This window comes from Balaenoptera physalus (assembly GCF_965194825.1).
Source record: "Balaenoptera physalus genome assembly, chromosome: 11".
NCBI lineage: Eukaryota > Metazoa > Chordata > Mammalia > Artiodactyla > Balaenopteridae > Balaenoptera > Balaenoptera physalus.
The window spans coordinates 102,113,432-102,134,608 of record NC_138896.1 but is presented as its reverse complement, the minus strand read 5'-3'; positions in this window follow the sequence as shown (position 1 = coordinate 102,134,608).

Genomic DNA, 21,177 nt, shown 5'->3' with positions numbered 1-21,177 from the left:
ATAGCTTTTGAGATTGGCTTATTATGGATTTTTCTCTCCATAGCATTCTTGCTTGAGTCTGAATATTTGCAACTACCCAAAACAAAATGGAATTCCTATTTGTTTACATACTCTTTTTAAATTCTTTTTTGGCTTTATTTCCTAAGGCATTTTAGAACTACTGTGCTTTCAGGTGTTTTGGGGGTGTTGGAAGGTGGAAGTTGATGACTCTGGTGGCTATTTTTATTGTTTGTAAGTTCTTAAAACTGACATTAAATGAAGAATGTTTAATCAACTAACAGAAAAAAGACCGTGGTGCCGGTGCCTTTTGCGTATTATGTATAATAAGAATTGTTTCAGATTTGTTTTCTAATTGTAGTCTTGGTGAATACGCGCTAGATTCTGGGTCACTGTGCTTTAATATGCCTGGGGATTTGGTGAGGAGGGGCCAGTCATCCCCACTTTGTTATTAATACCCTCAATAAACCGTGGTTTGTCATGCTTAGGGACTGGCTCTAGTAAGATGATGGTTATGGAGTTTAAGAAACTGGAATAGAACAAAGAAGAGGATTCTAGCACAGATACCCTTCCAGAGGGAAAAGGGATGCTTGAGGTCAAGGTCATGCGTCTTGGCTAGTCTTATCCCCACAGAATCCAAATGTTATTGAAGGCTCTGCGTGTTGTCTTCTGGAATCCACAGACCACAGCATCTGGAAGAAGGCCAGTTGTCAGTTAATATCCATGCCCTTCATTCCGTTTATTCTCACTCTTCGCATTTACCCCCCAGCCTCATCTCTTCCTACACCCCCGCAGGCTCACGTTGCTATGGTACTCCTACTACATTTGTCTAGTGAACTTGCTTACCCCAAAGGATGATTCAGATGTTTGCACAGATCAAACCCTCTGATTCCTATTCCCTCCATTCTCTTCTGCCTTCGACTCCATCCATGAGCTTCTGGAACTTAACTCTTTGTATTCTTAAACTTGACATTTTCTGGTATATTCTTAGTTTTATGAAATCGAATGTTAATCAAAATCTTTTTCTTGGACAACACAGAGACCTTAGGATGTTTAAACCCTAATCACTTCTGCTTGGCTTACTAACTTCTGTTGTTCAGTATTTGCATTTTACCGTATCTTTTTAACTCTAAACCACTATTATTAATTTACACAGTCAAAGCTTGTTTGGATTCACCCACGTATTCATTAGCTCACCATTCATTATTTGCATTTCAGAGCTTTGTGGTATAATATTTGTTCTTCCAAAACAATGCATTTTAGAAATTCCTTTAAGGACGGTGTGTTGTGGAAAACTTTATGTTTTGGTTTACCTGAAAATAGCACTTTATGTTTTTCTTGAGAAATATTTTTGCTGGAGGCATAATTCTGATTGAAAGCTATTTTCTCTCATACTGTTGAACAAGTTATTCTAGTGTATTCTGGCTTCCATTCTGCCTGTAAAAAAAAAAAAGTCTTCTGTCAGTCTAATTATTACACCTTTTTAGGTGACTTTTTTTTTCTTTCTAGCTGCATTTAGTATCTTTTTTTCTTTAGTATTCTGTAGTCTTACTACAAAATGTCTAGCTGTGGATTTGTCATTAATTTTTCAGAACTCCTTGTCCTTCCTGAATATACAAATCCATTTTTTTCCCGTTAATTGTGAAAAATTCTCAGCCATTACCAATCTACCATGGTGAATGGTCCCTGTGCAGTTGGAAAATAAATGTGAGTTCTTCCAAATGTGTGATATTCTATACAGGTCAGTTAGGTTAAGTTGGTTATAGTGTTGTTCAATTCTTTATTTTTTAAGTTTTATTTTATTTTAATTTTTGATTTTATGTAAGAGTATAGTTGATTCACAATGTTGTGTTAGTTTTAGGTGTACAGCAAGGTGATTTAGTTATACATATTCATATATCTATTCTTTTTCATATTATTTTCCCATATATCTTATTACAGAGTATGGAGTACATACAGAGAAAGATGAATATCATATGATATCACTTATATGTGGAATATAAAAAAAAAATGCAGGTGAACTTGTTCAATTCTATATTACTTCTTCAATTCTATATTACCGCTGCTTTTTCTGTGTGCTTTGTCTATCAGTCATTGAGAAGTGTTAACCTCCAACTGTAATTGTAAATGTATCTTTTTCTCCTTTTAGTTCTGTCAGTTTTTGAAATATTTTGAAATTCTGTGTTGTGGTGCATACACATTTATTTTTTTATGTCCTTTTTATATACTGATCCTTTTTATCATTATGAAATACCTTTGTATCCAAAAATATACCTTAATACAAAGTCTCATATATCTATCTCTCAAGTAGATAATCCAGTTTTCTCATCATTAGTGTTTGCATACTTTATCTTTTTCCATCTATTTACTTTTAATCTCTTTGTGTCTTTATATTTAAAGTGCATTTCTGGTAGACAGCATTTCTGGTAGTTGGGACTTGGTACCGATTGGGGGACAACTTATCTACCACCCAGAGTTGGCCCAAAAGGTATAACTGGCCTGATATAATCTTCTTATCTTGGAGATTAGGTACTTGAGACTTGGAGAGAAAAAGCGACTTGGTCAAGATCGCATACCTAGAGTCGCAGATATGAGCATAGAATTTAGGTACCCAATGCTTAAGGCAACAGTTATCTCATTGCTACACAGACCTTGTCTCATCATTTGTACTGAAATTGAGGGGTTCCTCAAATATCCTGCTTTTGGCTTGATTTCCAAGGAAGTGTTTCAAGTAAAGGTCAGTAAGGATGAGAGCCATTGTTCCAGATTAGTTGCCTTTGGCTTTGCCTGTTTCTATGACTTGCTCACAATATCCAGTCCTTAGTGCCAAGAAACCCCTCTTACAGCTTCAGAGATTTTAGACAGCTCCAAAACCTTTGAGTGTGAAACTGGGCAGTTCCAAAGCCAAACGTTTTTCTAAAGAAAGGGAGAAGAGTCTACCCATGTGCACACTTGGTCTTTGACCCCTTTTGGTGTCTGCTCTTTGAGAATGTAGATCCTTTGGCATTTCAGCCTCTTCATACTGATAGGGCTGCAGTAATTGCCCTGGAAGCCTTCATTTTTTCATGGCATCCATTTAAAAGAGCAAAACATTTAAAAAATTCTTCCAAAGACAAATACCATATGATATCGCTTATATGTGGAATCTAAAAAAAATGGTACAAATGAACCTATTTACGAAACAGAAATAGAGTCACAGATGTAGAAAACATACTTATGGTTACCAAGGGGGAAAAGGAGGAGGAATAAATTGGGAGATTGGGATTGACATATACACACTACTGTATATAAAATAGATAACTAAAAAGAACCTTCTGTTTAGCACAGGGAACTCTACTCAGTACTCTGTAATGACCTATATCGGAATAGAATCTAAAAAAGAATGGATATATGTATATGTATAACTGATTCACTTTGCTGTACAGCTAACACTGTAAATCAACTATACTGCAATAAAAATTAAGTAAAAAATTGTGATGGGAAGTAAAAAAATTTTTTTCCCTTTCTGAATTTGTAATTAAAGAAGTATTCACAATCAAGGAAGCTCACTTAATATTTTACTTAAATCTGCATTATCATAACTGAGGTATGAATGAATATTATCACTTATGCAAACACCTGGCTTCCAGTTGATATACCATAACGTCTTGGGAAGAGTTCAGTCACACAAAGAAAGGCACCTGATTTCTACTTTTGTCCCTTAACTACTAAATGGCCATTTGAGCTCAGGCAAGTAACTTAACCTCTCTGGGTCTCAGTGTCCACATCTGTTAAATAAGATGTTTGGAATTTTCAGCCACTGAGATTTCTTTCTTCATCTGTATTTCAGTGCTATTTAAATAAGACCAGCATTTCTTTTTTTTTTTTTTTGTATAATAATTTCTGTGCAACATATAGAAATAACTAAATTTTGCCCCAAGCTGAAGTTATGAGTCTCAGAATCTCCTCTATGATTTTTTTCCTTTCTGTGTAACAAGTTTTCTCTCCTAAATTCAGTGCATTGCTTTCATGATTTTATACTGTTGCTCAACTACTTTTACTTCAGGGATTTTTGTTTTCTGAGATGTCATGTACATATTAGTCTGCCTGATGTTCAGAAAAAAATACTTACCAGTAGCTTTCTTTGTCCCATTATTGACCTTTCCTAATCAAGTTGACAAGTCAGCCAATGTCCGTGCACTGCGTAGAGGGTCGGTGCCACAGATAAAGTCTACTGATGGAACATTGCCCACATGAAATGGGATCTGCTAAGGGAAAAAAACCCCCAGTATTTCATGTACTTTGAAACAACGGCTTCACTTATTATTTTGAAGGGCAATCATGGTGGTAAGTGTGGACTTTGAAGTAAACTTTGGTTTGAAACTTGACTCTGCTACAAATTTGTTTTAGATCCAAGCAATAGAGACTTGGTTAACCTTGCTGAGCCATTGCTTCTTTATATGCAAATGGAAATAACAAAATCTAATTTTGCATGGCTGCTATAAGGTTGCAGAGTTAATGTATAGTAATGCACATCCTATGTCTAGCGTATAGCCAGTGCTCAATTCCTTTCTTTCCTTTTACCCTTATGAAAATCACCATGACTCTGGTCATCAGTGATGATTACCAACAAAGCCTGTTTTTTCTTTTTACATATAACTTAGTGCTCAGGTGATCTAGTTCCTTCTCCTGAAGTGCTATCATAGCATTCATAAGTATAAGAAAAATAAATCTGCTTGGAATGCATCAAGTAAAGAGAATTTGGAGGATACATTGGGAATGGATGGATGTCAGTTGTAATAAAAGTAACTCACCATCACAGAGACTAGAAATGATCACATGACCCATTTCTCCCTGTTTTCTTGTTGACCACCTGCTCTGTCATCTCTACCTCTCTTTGAAACTGCCCTGTCCTCCTCTTTGCAGATCTGAGTTAGACACAATTAACCTACCTCCTTCCTGACACAGAGTCTATTCTCGACTTCCATGACACAACAGTTTTCTAGTTTTCTCTCACCTTAGTGAAATCACTTTCTTAGTATTTTTTGTTGCATTCTTTTCCTCTGCCAGACTTTTTTTTTTACGGACGTATAGCTGATTTACAATGTTGTGTTAGTTTCAGGTATAGAGCAAAGTGATTCAGTTATACATACATATATATCTGGGTTTTTTCAGGTTCTTTTCCCTTATAGGTTATTACAAAATATTGAGTATAGTTCCCTGTGCTTTACAAGTAGGTCCTTGTTGGTTATACACTTTATACATAGGAGTGTGTATATGTTAATCCCAAACTCCTAATTTACCCCTCCCCCTATTTCCCCTTTGGTAACCGTAAGTTTGTTTTCTATGTCTATGGGTTTATTTCTGTTTTGTATATAAGTTCATTTGTGTCATATTTTTTTAGATTCCACATATAAGTGATATCATATGATATTTGTCCTTCTCTGGCTTTCTTCACTTAGTATGATAATCTGTAGGTCCGTCCATGTTGCTGTAAAAGGCATTATTTCATTTTTTATGGTGGAGTAATATTCCATTGTATATATATCACATCTTCTTTATCCATTCATCTCTTGATGGACACTTCGGTTGCTTCCATGTCTTAGCTATTGTAAATAGTGCTGCTGTGAACATTGGGGTGCACGTGTCTTTTCGAATTATGGTTTTCTCTGGATATATGCTCAGGAGTGGGATTGCTGGATCATATGGTAGCTCTGTTCTTATTTTTTTTAAGGAACCTCCATACTGTTCTCCATTGATACCTACTAAGTGCCTTTGGTCTTGCCCCTTTTATTCTCTGAACACATAGCTTCCCTAGAAGGTTTGATCTAGTGCTTCACCCTTTGCCTTTCAAATTGTTTTGTACACTTTCTAGTTCTTGAGCTCTAGACCAGTGTATCCAAACTCCTACTTGATGTGTGTACTTGAAAGTCTAACAAGTCGCTCAAATCTAACATGGACAAAATAGAAATCTTGGTCCCCCAAACTTGTTTCTCCATTGAGGTATTGCAGAGAATTTAGTTTCTCAAAGCAAATATCTAAGAATCATCCTTACCATCCTTCCTTACTCCTTCCTTCCCTTCACCATCCACATGTAACTCATTAGCAACTCCTGTCTCAAAGCAAAAATGTAACCTGAAGCCTTTTCCTCCTTCGTATCTAGGCTGTAGTCACTTGTCTGGACAAAATTATTATTATCTGTAACCTAGACTTTTATATGGCCTGCTAATTTTTCTCCATTCTTCTTTTCTTGTCCCGTTAGCGATCCATTCTCCATACCTCCTTTATCAGAGTGATAGTTTAAGAATGAAGACCTTATCCTATCACTCCTGTGCTTAGAACTCTTCAGTTACCTCCTATTGCATTGAGAATAATAACTAAGTTTCTTATTCTAGCACACAGGGCCCTACCCGATAAGATTTCTCCTGATCGCTATAACCTGAAATAAATGGTTTCTCTGCTTTCCTCACTATAAGACTCTGGTCACACTCTGGGCTTTCCTTTCAGTCTCTCTTTTTTCTTTTTCAGTAAGCCATGCTCTCTGAGGCATCAGAGCATTCGTACTTGATAGTGTCTCTGCCTTGAATGCCATCTCCAGGGTCTTTTCAGAGTTGTCCTCTTATATCACGTGAGACTGTTCTTGAAAACTCTGAACACTGAAAGAATCAATCAAAAACTGATAAAAAAAATATCCTTATCCAAAGGCGTGGTGTGAGGGTAAAAGGGCACGAATTAAACTACCCTGAGTTTATTTTTAATATTTTTACTTTGAAACATGTAAATTTCAAAACAAAATTTTGTCAGTGACAAATGTAATTCCTAAAATTAAAACCAAGCAGAAGCCACTCACAGTAAACAGTTGGAAAATGAGGGGGAAAAAGCAATTACAAGAACTACTTCTGGACATGATGGAATAAGGAAGAACAGATTCACCCTGCCACTTTCAATAACAAGAAAACAGATAAAATATATGAAATAAGGTTGTTAGTCTTTGGGCGACAAACAGTACAGGACTGTGGTCCCTGAAGAGAAGAAGTTGAGGTGAAGCCGACTGCCTGCAGGAAGTTTCCAAGCAGTAGCACAGGAGATAGAATTCAGGGAGGCCCAGGAAGCAGGAATTTGCGAGGGCATTCCCTTTAGTCTTTGCCTGCGTGCTAGTCTTTGAGTGACGAGAGGAAAGTACCCAAGGCCAGGGAGAGAACCACTGGGAAGCAGTAGGCTAAATGACCCTCAGAACTCCTCCCAAGCTAAGCATATTTTCTATTCTAATAACCAGTTTGGAAAGCTGTCTAATACATGGGGCCTTGGTTTGCGTCCTGAGAAGGTTATAGCCTTAATCAATGGGATAAAGTAGCCCTGTACCAGGGCTTTCTGGGACCTGCCCTAATAAAACTTAAAGGCAAGCCTTAATAAGTTAAACTGTTTCAAAGTAACCTGAGTTCTTGAGAACAATTCAATACTATTTAAAGGAATAAAGCTAAGTCCAGTAACTGATGACATAAAATATCCGATGTTGAGCATTCAGTCAAAAATTACCAGGCATCCAAAGAAACAGGAAAATATAACCCATAACCATGAGAAAAACCACTTAGCACAAACAGAAGCAGACATAACAGAAGTAATAAAATTAGTGGACAAGGATGTTAAAATTAGTGGAAAATAAAAAATATGTTCCGTATGTTCAAGAAAATAGGGAAAAAAAACCATGAAAATTATGAGGTGAGGAATGGAAGATATAAATTTATAAAGTTAAGCACATACTTAACACATGAGCCATCAATCCTACCCATACCCAAGAGAAATAAAAACTTACGTTTGCCTTAGAATCTGTACTCAGATATTTATAGTAGCTTCATTTCAATATCCAAAAGCTGGGAACAGTGCAAATATCCATCTACTGTTAAATGAATAAATAAAGTCTGGCACACTATACAATGGTATACTATTCAAAAATAATACAGAATGGAATACTGATACATGTGACAACATAGATGAACCTGAAAGGTATTATTGCAAATTAAGAAGCCATTTCAAAAGGCTGCATATTCTATGATTTGGTTTATATGTCGTTTGGGAAAAGCAAGAGCTATAGGGATGTAAAAAAAAACAACATGGAGTTACCAGGAGCTGGGGGTCGGGGAGGCTTGATCACAAAGAAGCACAGAGCAATTTATTGTGGTGATGGAACTGTCTGTATGTTGATTTTGTTGATGTTTCTATGAATATGCATTTGTCAAACCACAGTGAGACACCGAAAGGTGATCACTAAACATGATTTTAAAAAATACGGAAAACATCAAGTTTTGGAGAAAATGGGGAGCAACTGGAACTCTCACTCATTCCTGTTGGGAGTGCATAGCTGTATAGCCACTTTGGAAAAAAGTGAGTTTCTTATAAAGCTGCACATAAATTTGCCATGCAACCCAGCAACCCCAAATGTATTCACCCAATTAAAATAAGATCATATTCACACAAAAACTTATATGGAAGGATTTATAATAGCTTTATTCTATACAGCAAAATAAACAAACACACACACATCCTGAAAAAGCAAACAAACAAAAACCCTAGAAAACCCCAGATGACCACTAACTGGTGAATAGATAAATTGCAATATAGACACACACACACACACACACACACACACACACACACACACACATACACATACACATATAATGGGATACCATTCATTAATAAAGATAGACAATATTGTATAATTTTATTTACATAAATTTCCAAGAAAAAAAACCCAAAAAACCACCAAAAACAAATCTGTGGAACTTGACAGCAAGTCAGAGGACAGGAATGAAGGGAGTGTACCTGTTAACGGAGTATGGATAACCTTGGGGTAATAGAATTGTTCTGTAATTTAATTGTGTTAGTTTCTGGAGAGTTTGTTAAAATCCTGTCAAATGGATAAACTTCAAATGGGTTCATTTTATTGTTTTTGAATTGTCTCATTAATGTTGATTAGAAAATGGAAGCAATGACAGCTAACTGTATAAAAGCCACACTGATAAAATGATTTCTTTTAGGTGACTTTTGAATAAATTAATTTGACTACACATCATTAAGGGGATATTTTTTAGTGTCTCTAAACTTGAGAACAGACTAGAACATATGAGCAAATGAGTCTAAATGAGTATAAAATGGATAACATATCCACGAAGATAGAATTATTTCAAGTGATTTTTGATAAGAGTAGTGACTGTATCCTTCACAAAAGGTATTCTACTTTTATTTATTTTTTACTTAGTTATTATTTTTAACTGAGTTATAATTGACTTATAACTGTACTAGTTTCAGTTGTATAGCACAGTGATTGGCTATTTGTATGTATTGTGAAATGATCACAATATAGCAATAACTGTAGCAATATATCACAAACTAGCAATAAGACTAGTTAACATCCATCACCACAGTTACAGTTTTTTTCTTGTGATGAAGACTTCTAAGATTTACTCTGTTAGTGACTTTCACATGTGGAATACAGTATTGTTAATTCTGGTCACCATGCAATACATTATATCCCCATGACTTAACTTATTTTATAACTGGAATTTTGTACCTTTTGGCCCCCTTAACCCATTTTCACCTACACTCCACACCCTGCCTCTGGCAACCACCAGTCTGTTCTCTGTATCTGTGAACTTGCTTTTGTTTGTTTTTTATTTCGTTTTGTTTTTCTGATTCCAAGTACAAGTGAGATCATGGTATTTGTCTGACTTATTTCACTTAGCATAGTGCCCTCCAAGTCCATCCATGTTTTCTCAAGTGGTAAAGTTTCCTTCTTTTTTATGGCTGAATAATATTCCATTGTTTATTTTATATATATATATATATATATATATATATATATATATAATCTCACATCTTCTCTATCCATTTATCCGTCAGTGGACATAGGTTGCTTCCATGTCTTGGCTATTGTAAATAAAGATGCACTGAACATGGGGGTGCATATATCTTTTTGATTTAGTGTTTTGTGAGATATATGCTAAAGACGAAAAAGTGCACAACAATTTTAAACAGCATAGAATAGTCTTATTTTTAGGAATAATGTTGGTTTTGCCATCTTGAAGCCATAATATTTAAATTACAGGTTAAAGTAAATAAACGATAATTCTATTATAATTAGAAACCATGATTTCCAATGCAAGAGAAAAGAAGTACAATTACAAAATTTTAAAAATGTTAAGTAAATCTTTTAGGGCTTAATTTGACTTGGAAGTCTCAGTATGAACTCATAACTTTTTAAAGATAATTTTGCTGTCTCTACATTGAAGAAGTCTGGAGGCAATAACTTTCAGGACCAGTGAGCCCTCCTGGCATTTCTATTTTATTCTCTAATTACCATTTCTCATTCAAGGAATTCGGGGTTCTTTGGATAAATGACTGATTTCAGGTCTGGTGCAGTGAATGCCCTGGGTGTTCCTGGGATGTCCTAGATGTACTAGAAAGCAGAGAATATTTAAAGATTAACATGGTCTTTAAAAAAGACACAGAGCCAGTTTAAGGGGCTCCTACTGTCCACAGTTGTTAGAGCTCAAATAACAGTAAGAATAATTTTAATTTTTTATAGCATTATTAATATATAAAATTACACAAGTCCATAATCATTCTCAAAAAAGAAATCCACAGTAAAGCCAAATAATGACAACAATTTAAAAAAATCTCTTTGAGTTTTAAACAAAGAGGTACTTACTCTGCCTTTCCTCTGCAAGCTACATGTCAGAGTGATTGAATGAAAGCTCTATTCTCTTTTTTTTTTTAACAAAAGGCTTCTCGGGTAATAAACATAAGAGAAATAAAATAATTTTAAAAAATGACCTTTTGAATTACCTAGTGAAATAGTTGAGTCAGTCAAGGATCATCAATTAAACCATTTCATCAATGAGCGATTGATAAGGAATTAGATAGGCATGTTGTGCCCTGCTATCTCTGTGTCCTATACTACCTGCTGGTAGCAAGTCAGGATATGTCATTCTACAAAGGCAGGATCAAGCCATCACCACCTTAACCTGGAAGGTTTAAGGGGTGCATCAAGATGTTATGTTCTTTTTGACGTTGCGTATTGTAATAAATGCACAGCATCACCAATCAAGCCTGTTTTCCAAAAATGTCTACCTTGGATCTACTCAAGGCTTTACACCTAACTTCCAGTTTGTATGAAATATAGGAGAAGGAACAGGTTAAATGCCAGCATAAAAAACCTTCAGGCAAATCCAGAACTAGCCCAGTATCTTTAATTAGTTAACATCATGTAGGAAAAAAAGAGGGAGAAGGGAGTGGCAGGATTCTTATAGATTAAAAAAGATATAAACTATTGTAAAGATGGGACCGTATTTGAATCTTGTTTTGAACAAACCAGTTTTGGGGGACACCTGGATTAATATGGTTTGGAAATTTGACATGAAGAAAATATCTGTTGTGTTCAGTATGTTCATGGTGTTGTGTTTCTGTAAGAAAATACCCTTATTTTTCCAAGATTACTGAAGTTCTGGAAGGATGAAATATGTCTGTAAATTACTTTAAAATATTTAATCAAAAACATATTAGAAGCATATATGGCAAGTGCTCTCTGTACTTTGCTGATTCCTTGAAAAGTTTCTTAATAAAAATTTGAAAAGCTCCATTTATAGTTTTCCATGATCACCCTAGCCATTTACTTCATCCCACCACCTCATTTTCTCCACGGCACTGACCAAGGTTGTGCAGTATTTTATTTTCTGAGGATTCTGACTTCCTCCCACCAGAATGTTGGTTTGATCAGGGTTGGGAACTTCATTATTATTACTAACCTGTGTAGTTCTGAGAATGGTGCCGACACATAGTAGGGCAGATATTTTTTAAAGTCAGTTTAAATAGAAGAACAAACTATGTATGGATAGTTAAGTTAAAGGAAGATTAGGAAATGTCAGTAAGGATAAGATATAAGAATTAAACTGTAGTAATTAGGCACTGAGATACCTCTGAAGACTTTTCAGCAGGGCAGTGATATGACTCAAATTATATGATTTCTCTGCACAGAGAGTTTGTGATCCTTGAAGATTGCTGTGCTTTGCAGAGGGAACTTGGCAGGCGGGCAGCGAGTCTTTACGAATTGTCACCAAGGCTTTGTGACTTACAGGTAATATTTTATGGGGCCACTTGGGATTGTGTAGTGATTCATGTACACATAACCTATGTCAATACTAAACTGAAAGGGACTTCTGAATTTCTGATGAAAAGTTGATACAAGAAACAGATTTCATCTCAACATAAAAAACCCAGGTAGAGTTTCTGAAATTGTTGGCAGGTAATAATAGTCCCTTGAGATGCTTTCTTAATTTTGTACAGTTCTAACATGACGCATTTTGTACCTCCCCAAAGGTAACCTCAGTTCTCTTTCAATGATTCTTGTGAGCATCTGTAACTAATTCTTCTATTTCTGAGTGAGTGCAAACTGTCTTCTTGCTTCCTCGTCTCTCCCCACCCCACCATATGCACCGTTTTTCCTTGAGATGGTGGATATATTCAGTGTACCACAAGGGAAATGAAAGGTACTCTGTCCTAGAGAGAAAAGAACAACAACCTCCTTCATCATGTGAAAATTTAAATTGGGATGAGATAAATAACCTACCTATTTCTGTGTAACAAATCACTCTAATATTTAGTGGCATGAATCAACCATTTAATTATGCTCACAACTGGTACAGGTCAAGAACTTGAACAGATTGCATTAGGGATGGTGGATCTTTGTTCTACACTGTCTGAGACTCAACTGTGCGGGCTCAATGGCTTGTGTTCAGAACCATGTACAAGTTTTCTCATTCTCATATCTGACACTGATGGGACTATTAACCATGGTGCCCTCAGGTGGCTTGGGCTTCCCCCCAGCATGGCTGAACATGGGGAATTGGACTTCTCACTTAATAGCTCAAGTCTCCAATAGTTAGTGTTCCAGTGGCCAAGGTAGAAGCTGCAGACCTAGCACTGGAAGTCACATGGTGTCACTCCTGGTGTACTTTATTAAAGTGATGACAAGTCTGCCCAAATTCAAGGAGAGAGGACTTAGACTCCGTCTCTCAATGGGAAGAGTGTTAAAAGAATTTGCAGTCATGTTTTAAAAGTGCCAGGACTGGAAATATTATACAATCAGAACTACTTCCCTGGAATGACTACTTAAAATAAGCCTGCTTATTCTCAGTCTTACGCAGACTTGCTGTGAAGCAGAGCAAATTTGAAGCCGGGCTGTCCTTAGCATGTCTTTATCCTTTTAGTTCTGCTTTATTGTGTTGGTTCCTCCTCACACAGTGAAGAATAGTATATAAATGTGTTGTTTTAAATGCCCCAGCTAACAAAATTTTCTAGTTGTGCTTTATAAATACAGATTCCACAAAATTCTGTAAAATCAGTGAGTTAAAGAATTAGTGGGTCATTCGTACAATGATCAATGGATAATGGTTCCTCCCAGCTCTAGTGTTCTGTGATTCTGGACTCACTTTCTTCAGGACACATGTCGAGTTGATTATATCAGACCACATAAGCTGGTACTTGTGTTATACATGGTCCAATCATGGTACTCCTGGGCTGTTGGCCCCAAGAAGCATGGGCAGCGAACAGGAGCTTTTCAAATTGTACCGACAGTTCAGCCTAGTAAATCAATTATTGAAGAGTCACTACCAAATGCCGTTGACATGTGTGCAGTTTGACAAGGCTTCTGTAACACCCAGCCCTTTCGGGAAAGTAATTCTGTAAGGAAATTTCCTGCAGTAGAGGTTGTGGGACTCAGCTGGGTGACAGCCATGTCATGACAATCAATATGGGGACAAAAAAATCAAATATTAATGAAAGATAGATTTGTTCATGCACAGGATCGGTATTTTTTGTAAATGCTCTTTTACTTCCACTGGCCATTTTCCAGCCGAAGGCTGAGTATAAGCTCGCCGAAACTAAACTCAAGGTGACATTTCTCATTTCAGCGATTTCCTAAAGTGTCTTCCTCCTCCTTTTTCCCCACCTCTTGTCAAGAACTACCGGCAATATAATGAAATACTCTGTCAACTACAGAGTCTAGGGTCTGGAGAGGCAGGAGAGAGTTTTACTGAGATTTCTGAGTATAGACTACATCCTACTTTGAAAGCCAGCGTGAGGCTTTGGGGAGCATCTTGGCCTCAGTAAAAAACATTATCAAGATAATTTAACCTTAAAAGAAGTCCACATTTGCATTTAGCAAATTAGCTGTTAATGAGCTATACATTGGACATTTTCAAGGTAAGAATCATAGGGGTGATTATCATAATACCTAATGCTTACTGAGTACTTACGCCGGATATTGTTGAAGAACACTTGATTTCTGAAGAATTGGTGCCCATTTTTTAACCAGTCATGTTTATGGGATCTAATAAAGCTTTTGCTTTTGATTACTTCTTTTACATAATATGAAAGCAGCCAGAAAAATTCATGGGTGGGGACAGAAAAAGCAATAAGAATAACTATTTGGTGTTTCTTGAACTGGTACCAACTTGTTGAACCATTTCTGGATTGGCCATTTTGACTGAGTTGAACAAATAATAAGCAACTATCTTGAAAGGTTGTCTAAAGGAATTGAGCTGGTCGCGTTTATTAAAAGAAAGAGATGTCACCTATCTTCAGAAACGTGGAATAATTGCCAGTTATTGCCACGTTGATCTATTTCCCAGAGACTCCTAACATTCTGATTTTATCTTGATTTGGAATGGATGATAGTTACTCATTTGGGCATGGAATGCACTGAATGGAATCCGTCATTCTTTAAGTCTTTAACAACGAAGTATGGTACATTTAATTAATAAGAATGAATACAGTTTTGGACTGGTCATGGTATTCTGTTAACCTCAATCTGAACTCACAAAAATGTAGTTGAAGGCGAGTGACCAGGAGATACGGGAGTAGACAGTGTTGCAATGGGAAATTTCTTTGGGGATCCCGGTTCTAGGTGGTGGCCTGGGATAAGAGGAGTGAGGGATTAGGAGGAGAGAATCGTCCCTCCTTTCCTCCCCTCCCTCCCCTTCTCCTCCTTGCTCTTTCCTCCTCTGTGGTAGACAGAATAATGACCCATCAAAGATGTTCACATTCTAAGCCCCAGACCTATGAATAAATCACCTTTCATGGCGAAAGGGATGTAGCAGATGCAGTTAAATTAAGGATCTTGAAATGCTGTGGAGAGTCACCTGGACTATCCAGGTGGGCCCAGTGTAATCACAAGGGTCTTTATAAGAGGGAGGCAGGAGGGTCAGAGGAGGAGAAGGAGAAGTTGAAGTTACATTGCTGCTGAAAGGAGGCTACAAGCCAAGGAGTGAAGGCAATCTCTAGAAGCTGGAAAAAGCAAGGAACAGATTCTCCCCGAGAGCTTCTGAAAGGAACACAACCCTGCTGGCACCTTGATTTTAGCCACGTAAGACTCATTTTTGGACTTCTGAGTCATGGCTCATGCGTTTGTGGGATATATGGGAATGGGCAGAGGGGGTCCAAAAACAAAGAGACAGAAAACTTTAAATACCTTATGCAGTTGCTTTGAAGGGAATTAGCAGGAGTCAGAGGAAGTGGAGGTTGTGTTTACATGGTGGTTTGGAAGGTCTTATTAAGGAGGTGACATTTACATGGAGACGCTAAAACTGGAAAGGGGCTCCGTGCAGTGGAGCTGGCATGGGTTGGGGTGAGTAGGAGGTGGTGACCATCTGTCCAGATAGAAGGGCCAGGAGGAGGCAGGGAAGAGTAGGCACAGGTGTTCAGGCTGCTTTCTAAGGATAAGACTTTTCAAACCATAATCATTCTTTTAACCTCTTTGAGTAAAAAATCAGTACCTCTCATACATGGGATTTCAGGCTCTCCTCTAACATGTAGCCTAAGCTGCTAAAATTCTTGTTCTTCAAGAAATGGAGGTTTGAAGGGAGGTTAATTGGTGTGGATCCAAGTTCCATCCTGTGTTGGGTATTAACACTGTCTAGTAATGTAATGGGCTAAGAGCCACGGAGGGCTTGGTTTGCTGGCTTGGCACTGAACCCAGTGGTTCAGGGGACCGTAGCTGCTGTGCAAGGCCTCTTATCTCATGCTTGCTGAGTAACTAGGGACTCAGTGGGTGATGCAGGTGCTTATCTTTCCATCGTCTTTCCACCTTTAAATTTTAGCTCTCATTTGTGTTTGGAGCCTTTAATAGCATAATCTCCAGAGGCTTTACCTTCTCTTGATAAAAGCCTTTGTCCCAATTATGGCACCAGGAAAGGATACTGATGCCATTTCTCATCCTCTTCCCCTCTGCTCTTGACCCCAGGCTTCACTAATAGAAAGTGGAAGGTTGAGGGGACGTCTTCGATAATTCAAGTCGCTGAATGCTTTCCTTTGTCTTATCCAGGTAACTATGACCAATGGCTACCTTTTGACTTGATTTACCTGGAAAATTGCCTTTTAAAAAAATACTGTGTTTGAGGTTTTGACTTACTATTACAACAGATAGCAAGATATTGCATTTATAATAATAAGAGGAAGAATGGGGATAATGAAAGTAAATTAGATAAAATAATGAGTAATTATTTTGTTTCTCTTGTCACTACGGTCTTAAAATTATCCTCTCATTTTTGAAACGTCTTTCTCACCACCTGTTTACTCCTTGACTTTTCCTGTTTATTCCACCTGCTTTCTCAAAGGTCCCTGATACCCTCCTGGTAATTAAATTCAGTAACTTTCTGCTCCTCACTATTTTTCTCTTACAGGTGACATTGTGGACATCCTTTCCTTCTTAAAATATTTTCCACCAAGAGCTTCTCTGATACTTTACTGGGGTTTTTTGGCTTATTTTTCTGGATTTCCTTCTTCCTCTCAAACTATTCCTCCTCTGGCTCTTAAATACAGGGATTCTACTAGGATCTGCCCTTGATCGTGTTTTTTGTTGTTTTTGTTTTTAATACTTTTTACCTGATGATGTCCTAACATGTCATTTCTCTGTGTGTACTTTCTTCTCTCCAAGGCTGAACTCTCTCCTAAACTGAATTTCTAGTTGCCTATAATAGACATTTGAATCCAAGTGTCCTTCTGGTGCCTTCTTAGTGTGTTGCAAAAACTCTCAATAGATATAGCCACCAAAGCATGCTGTTCCATGGCTCAGGCTTTTAAATTCCCATGTGTAGATCAGGAGTGTCATGTAGCTTAAGTTCTAGGACTCTGAGCACCATGGCCTAGTAGTTCTGCCACTGGAAGCTTCTATTACAACCGTCCTCTCTAGATTGATTCCTGGCAAAATCATTGGAAATGATTCCAGGAGTTATACAACGTGAGTCAGACAGAGGCATATATTTATTAAAACACTGTGTCCACTCCCAGTGGATACGTCATTGTACTTTCAAAGGAGGGGGTCACCCCTGCCCTGTCCATCCTTCCTGGGGTGTGACTTGTTCATTCCCTTTCCCTGCTTCCCCTTCCTGTGCTGCTTCTGGCCGAAGACTATCTGAGAAGGCACACAGGAAGGCATGAATGCTTTTTTCTCCCCTCTTTTCTTGCCCTGTCTCTTACGAATGAAGGACATTGGAATTTGCAGAAAATGGGACACGATAGCTTGTACTCTGGGGACATGGTCTCATGGAGAGCGTGGGCCAGCCGTCTAGTGGGTCTCCAGATATGCGCTGCTTCGCCTGTGTCCCCCCCAGACAAGCTAGCCTTTTTCTTTCCCAATAGACTCTCTAAGTGCATTCTTCATTTTTACCAATGGAATCACTCACCATCCAATCACCCAAGCTTCGTATTCTGGAGCTGCCTTTGTTTCTGATTAGGATGCTATTGAAATACTATAGCTACATGGTAATAAGGGTCTGTCTAAATGGAACCGAAGTCATGGCTATGGGTATGGAGAGGGAGGGACCAGTGCAGAAAATAAATTGAATGGTGAATTTAATGAGACTTGAGAGTTCATTGTGAAGTCAGGGTGAAGGAGAGGGTGGAATCGGATGGCAATAATAGTTAACATCCACAGAAGCCTTACTTACGTGCTGGGCATTATTCCAGGTTCTCCCCATATAACCTCCATTAAGGAGCTGTAAATAGGTCAATGCTGAAGTTTAACCTGAACCATCTGGTGGGTGATGGAAGTGAGTGCCACTCAAAGGAAAATCCAGGGGTCAGCGTCGGTCCACACAACGTTGGTACTGTTCCACGTCTCACTGAGCATAGGAACTGAAAGTAAGGATTAGAAACTTTGATGGCAAGATGACACAGTGACTTTATGTAATAATAAAATTTTGGCTTCTATGTTTTATGCCTTTGCTTTTGCATATCATGCAGTTTGTTTTTTAGGAAGAGGACCTCAAGGCTGTTTCAAGCCTTATCCCCCCCCCCCACTAAATTCAGTTTGTTTGTTTATTCCATCTAGAAGTAGTTACTTGTAGTAATAGTGTTGCTTGGGTCTCATTTAAATAGTTTTTGCCTTTAAGCCTTTCTTCATAGGTACCAAATGGTCCCATGATTTTTAAGATAAATAATCCAAAGAGGTATTATGGACACTCATAGTTGAGCTGGGTAAATGGGAAGAAAATGTTGGAAGTTGGTTTAGTTCGCCTTTGAGGAAAAGACTCAGTCAGGTCTCTCCAGAACTGGCAGTGGAGGGTGCTTCTGTAAAGGTGGTGTATGGGGTCTTATCACCACACGTGCGTCTGATCACCTGGATTCAGCACAATTGAGTCCCTGCATGAGGATGCAAGTCCTGGTCCCTGATCAGCTGTGGGTCCAACCCTTCTTGACTTTGTCCTGGATCTGCTGGAAGGGGCTGGGATGACCCTTATGAGAAAGGAGAGAGCCTTGGAGGTCAGACCCACAGCCTGCCTGATGACAATAGCAGTTGGGTTCTGTTGAGCACTTAGCAGAGGTGGGCAGTGTTCTGAGTTCTCCACCTGTGTCAACTTCTTGACTCTTTACAACACACACGTGAGGTTGTTATATCTTGGTCTCTACATCCTAGATGAAGAAACCAAGCCACAGAATTTAAGTTGCTGATGAGTACACAGATTTGGTAAATGGCAAAACCAGGATTCACACCTGGGCAATCTCACCCCACATCCTGGACCATTGTACTTCTGAGGTGCCCTTGCATGATTATTTTTTTTTTTTTTGAGATATAGTTGACATATAACATATATTAGTTTCAGGTATACAACATAATGATTTGGTACTTGTACATATGGCAAAATGATTATCACAGTAAGTCTAGTTAACACCCATCACCACACGTAGTTACATTTTTTTCTTGTGATGAGAACTTTTAAGATGTACTCTCTTAGCATGTAATTTTATTGTGTTTCATACATGTACCTGCTATATTTATATGCATATGATATTCTTATAGAAAATATGGGGTCTCTGGATCAGCGTAATTTTTGCATCAGTTTCCTGAGCCCCAATCCTCTTGGGGTGACACAGTATGAGCAGGAGACGAACCCAGAAATTATGAGACTTGGAGCTTATAGAGGGTGGTTGGCATGTCAGCCCATCTTCCCTCCAGAGGGAGAAAAACCTTTACTCTGGAATATTAATAAATATTCTCCAGGGAGGCAAGGGGAAAGAGATCTGTAGCTTCCCTAGCCTGTGAAATGTAAGCCAGTGGCTCTAGGATAGAGAAGTCTCCAAAGCTCTACAGAGCAATATCCTGTTTTCAGCTTTTAAGGTATGTTTGCTGTTAAATCATCCTCTACCCAAGTTTTCTAGTTCTCAGAAAGCTCAGACCAAACAGAGATGTGGAAGTATTCATGGAGAACTAGCTCCCAGTGGTGTCAGTCTGAAATGGGAGGAGGAATTCAGAATATGAACCAGCTCCACGCCATCAACACACACACAATCGTTTGAGAAGCACTAGTGTAAGTGACCCACCTGAGGAAATCAAGATGTGAAGTGAGATTTAGATAGTCAGTGTTCTGGGCGAAGAATTTGGTTTAGATGACATTTCCTGGAAAGGTCATCCTATAGCTTAGAGGAGAGAGAGAATTAAGACATAACTTTTGCAAGTCATCATTAGAATGATATTTGAGGCCAGAAAGAGTGGAAGAAACATCCAGTGGATGGAGAAGAGGGAAGAGAAGAAAAGAGAGAGAAGAATGTTGAGAAGCAAAATTTGGCTAAGCGTCAGGATTAGTGGAAAGAAGGGGGTTTTTAAGAGGAGTGTCTGGAGGAGGTTAGGTTGGACGGCTAGGCAGAGCCAAAGAAGACTGTGGGTCAGCCATTTTTAGGTGCCGCGGGTCAGTCCATGGCTCTGAGAGAATCTCCCCTCCGCCCATCACCAGATACTTCAGGATATCAGTGCAATCCCTTAGGCCTATTCCTATGAAATCACCTCTCTTTCAAATGCTAATTATGCTGGAAATGGAATGCCTGCCAGAACTAATATTTGAAAATCTGGAGCTTTCTCATAACATTTCGTATTTCGTATTTCTCTCTCTCTTCTCTCTCACCAAAAAAAAAAAAAAAAAGTAATAGGTGAACCGTACTAGATTTGCATTTGTCCTTAGACAGAGTTACATAATCCCCAACTCTCTCTCTCCCTGGCCTTGAAGCTGAACAGCCCTGGCCTTGAAGCTGAACAGCAGCGGCCCTTAGCTAGCGTGAGCGTCACTCTTTTTGTTTCCCTTGTTTCCCTTGGCTGGCTTTAATTGTTTACATGATTTGGCCCCTATAATGCACGATATTTTTCCTTAGAAGCATTCTTTTAGAAATATACTTTTGTATCTTAAAAGGAAAAACAACAACAGTGCTAGTCCTTAACACAAAATTTGACCCAGCAGAGGGTTTAAAGAGCTAAATTTCAAATCTCAGCTCGGCTGTGTACTAGCTGTGGCAGAGAGGCTGGCTGGTCACTAGAGCTGACGGCCTCTGCTCAGAATGGTGAGAGTTGTTGCTGGGAAGTGGTTGTCCATCCAGGCATTACATGAGCTCCTTTGCATCTAGGTGGAACCACGTGATTTGTGCTGGGAAATAAAATGTGAGAGGCAATGATGCATGTCACATCCTGACCTAGGAAGCTTCTGAGAATAGGATTTGCTTTCTCCACACTTTGGTCCCTCTGTGATGCTCCCCTGGGCCATGTGTTGAAGCCTTTTGATTCCTGGATTCCTGAGTCATTGCTTGAAAAAGAGCCTCCCAGCAGGGATGGGGCTTACTTGATTTGAAGTATTTGAATTGTACTTTATTGGAGGAAGAAAT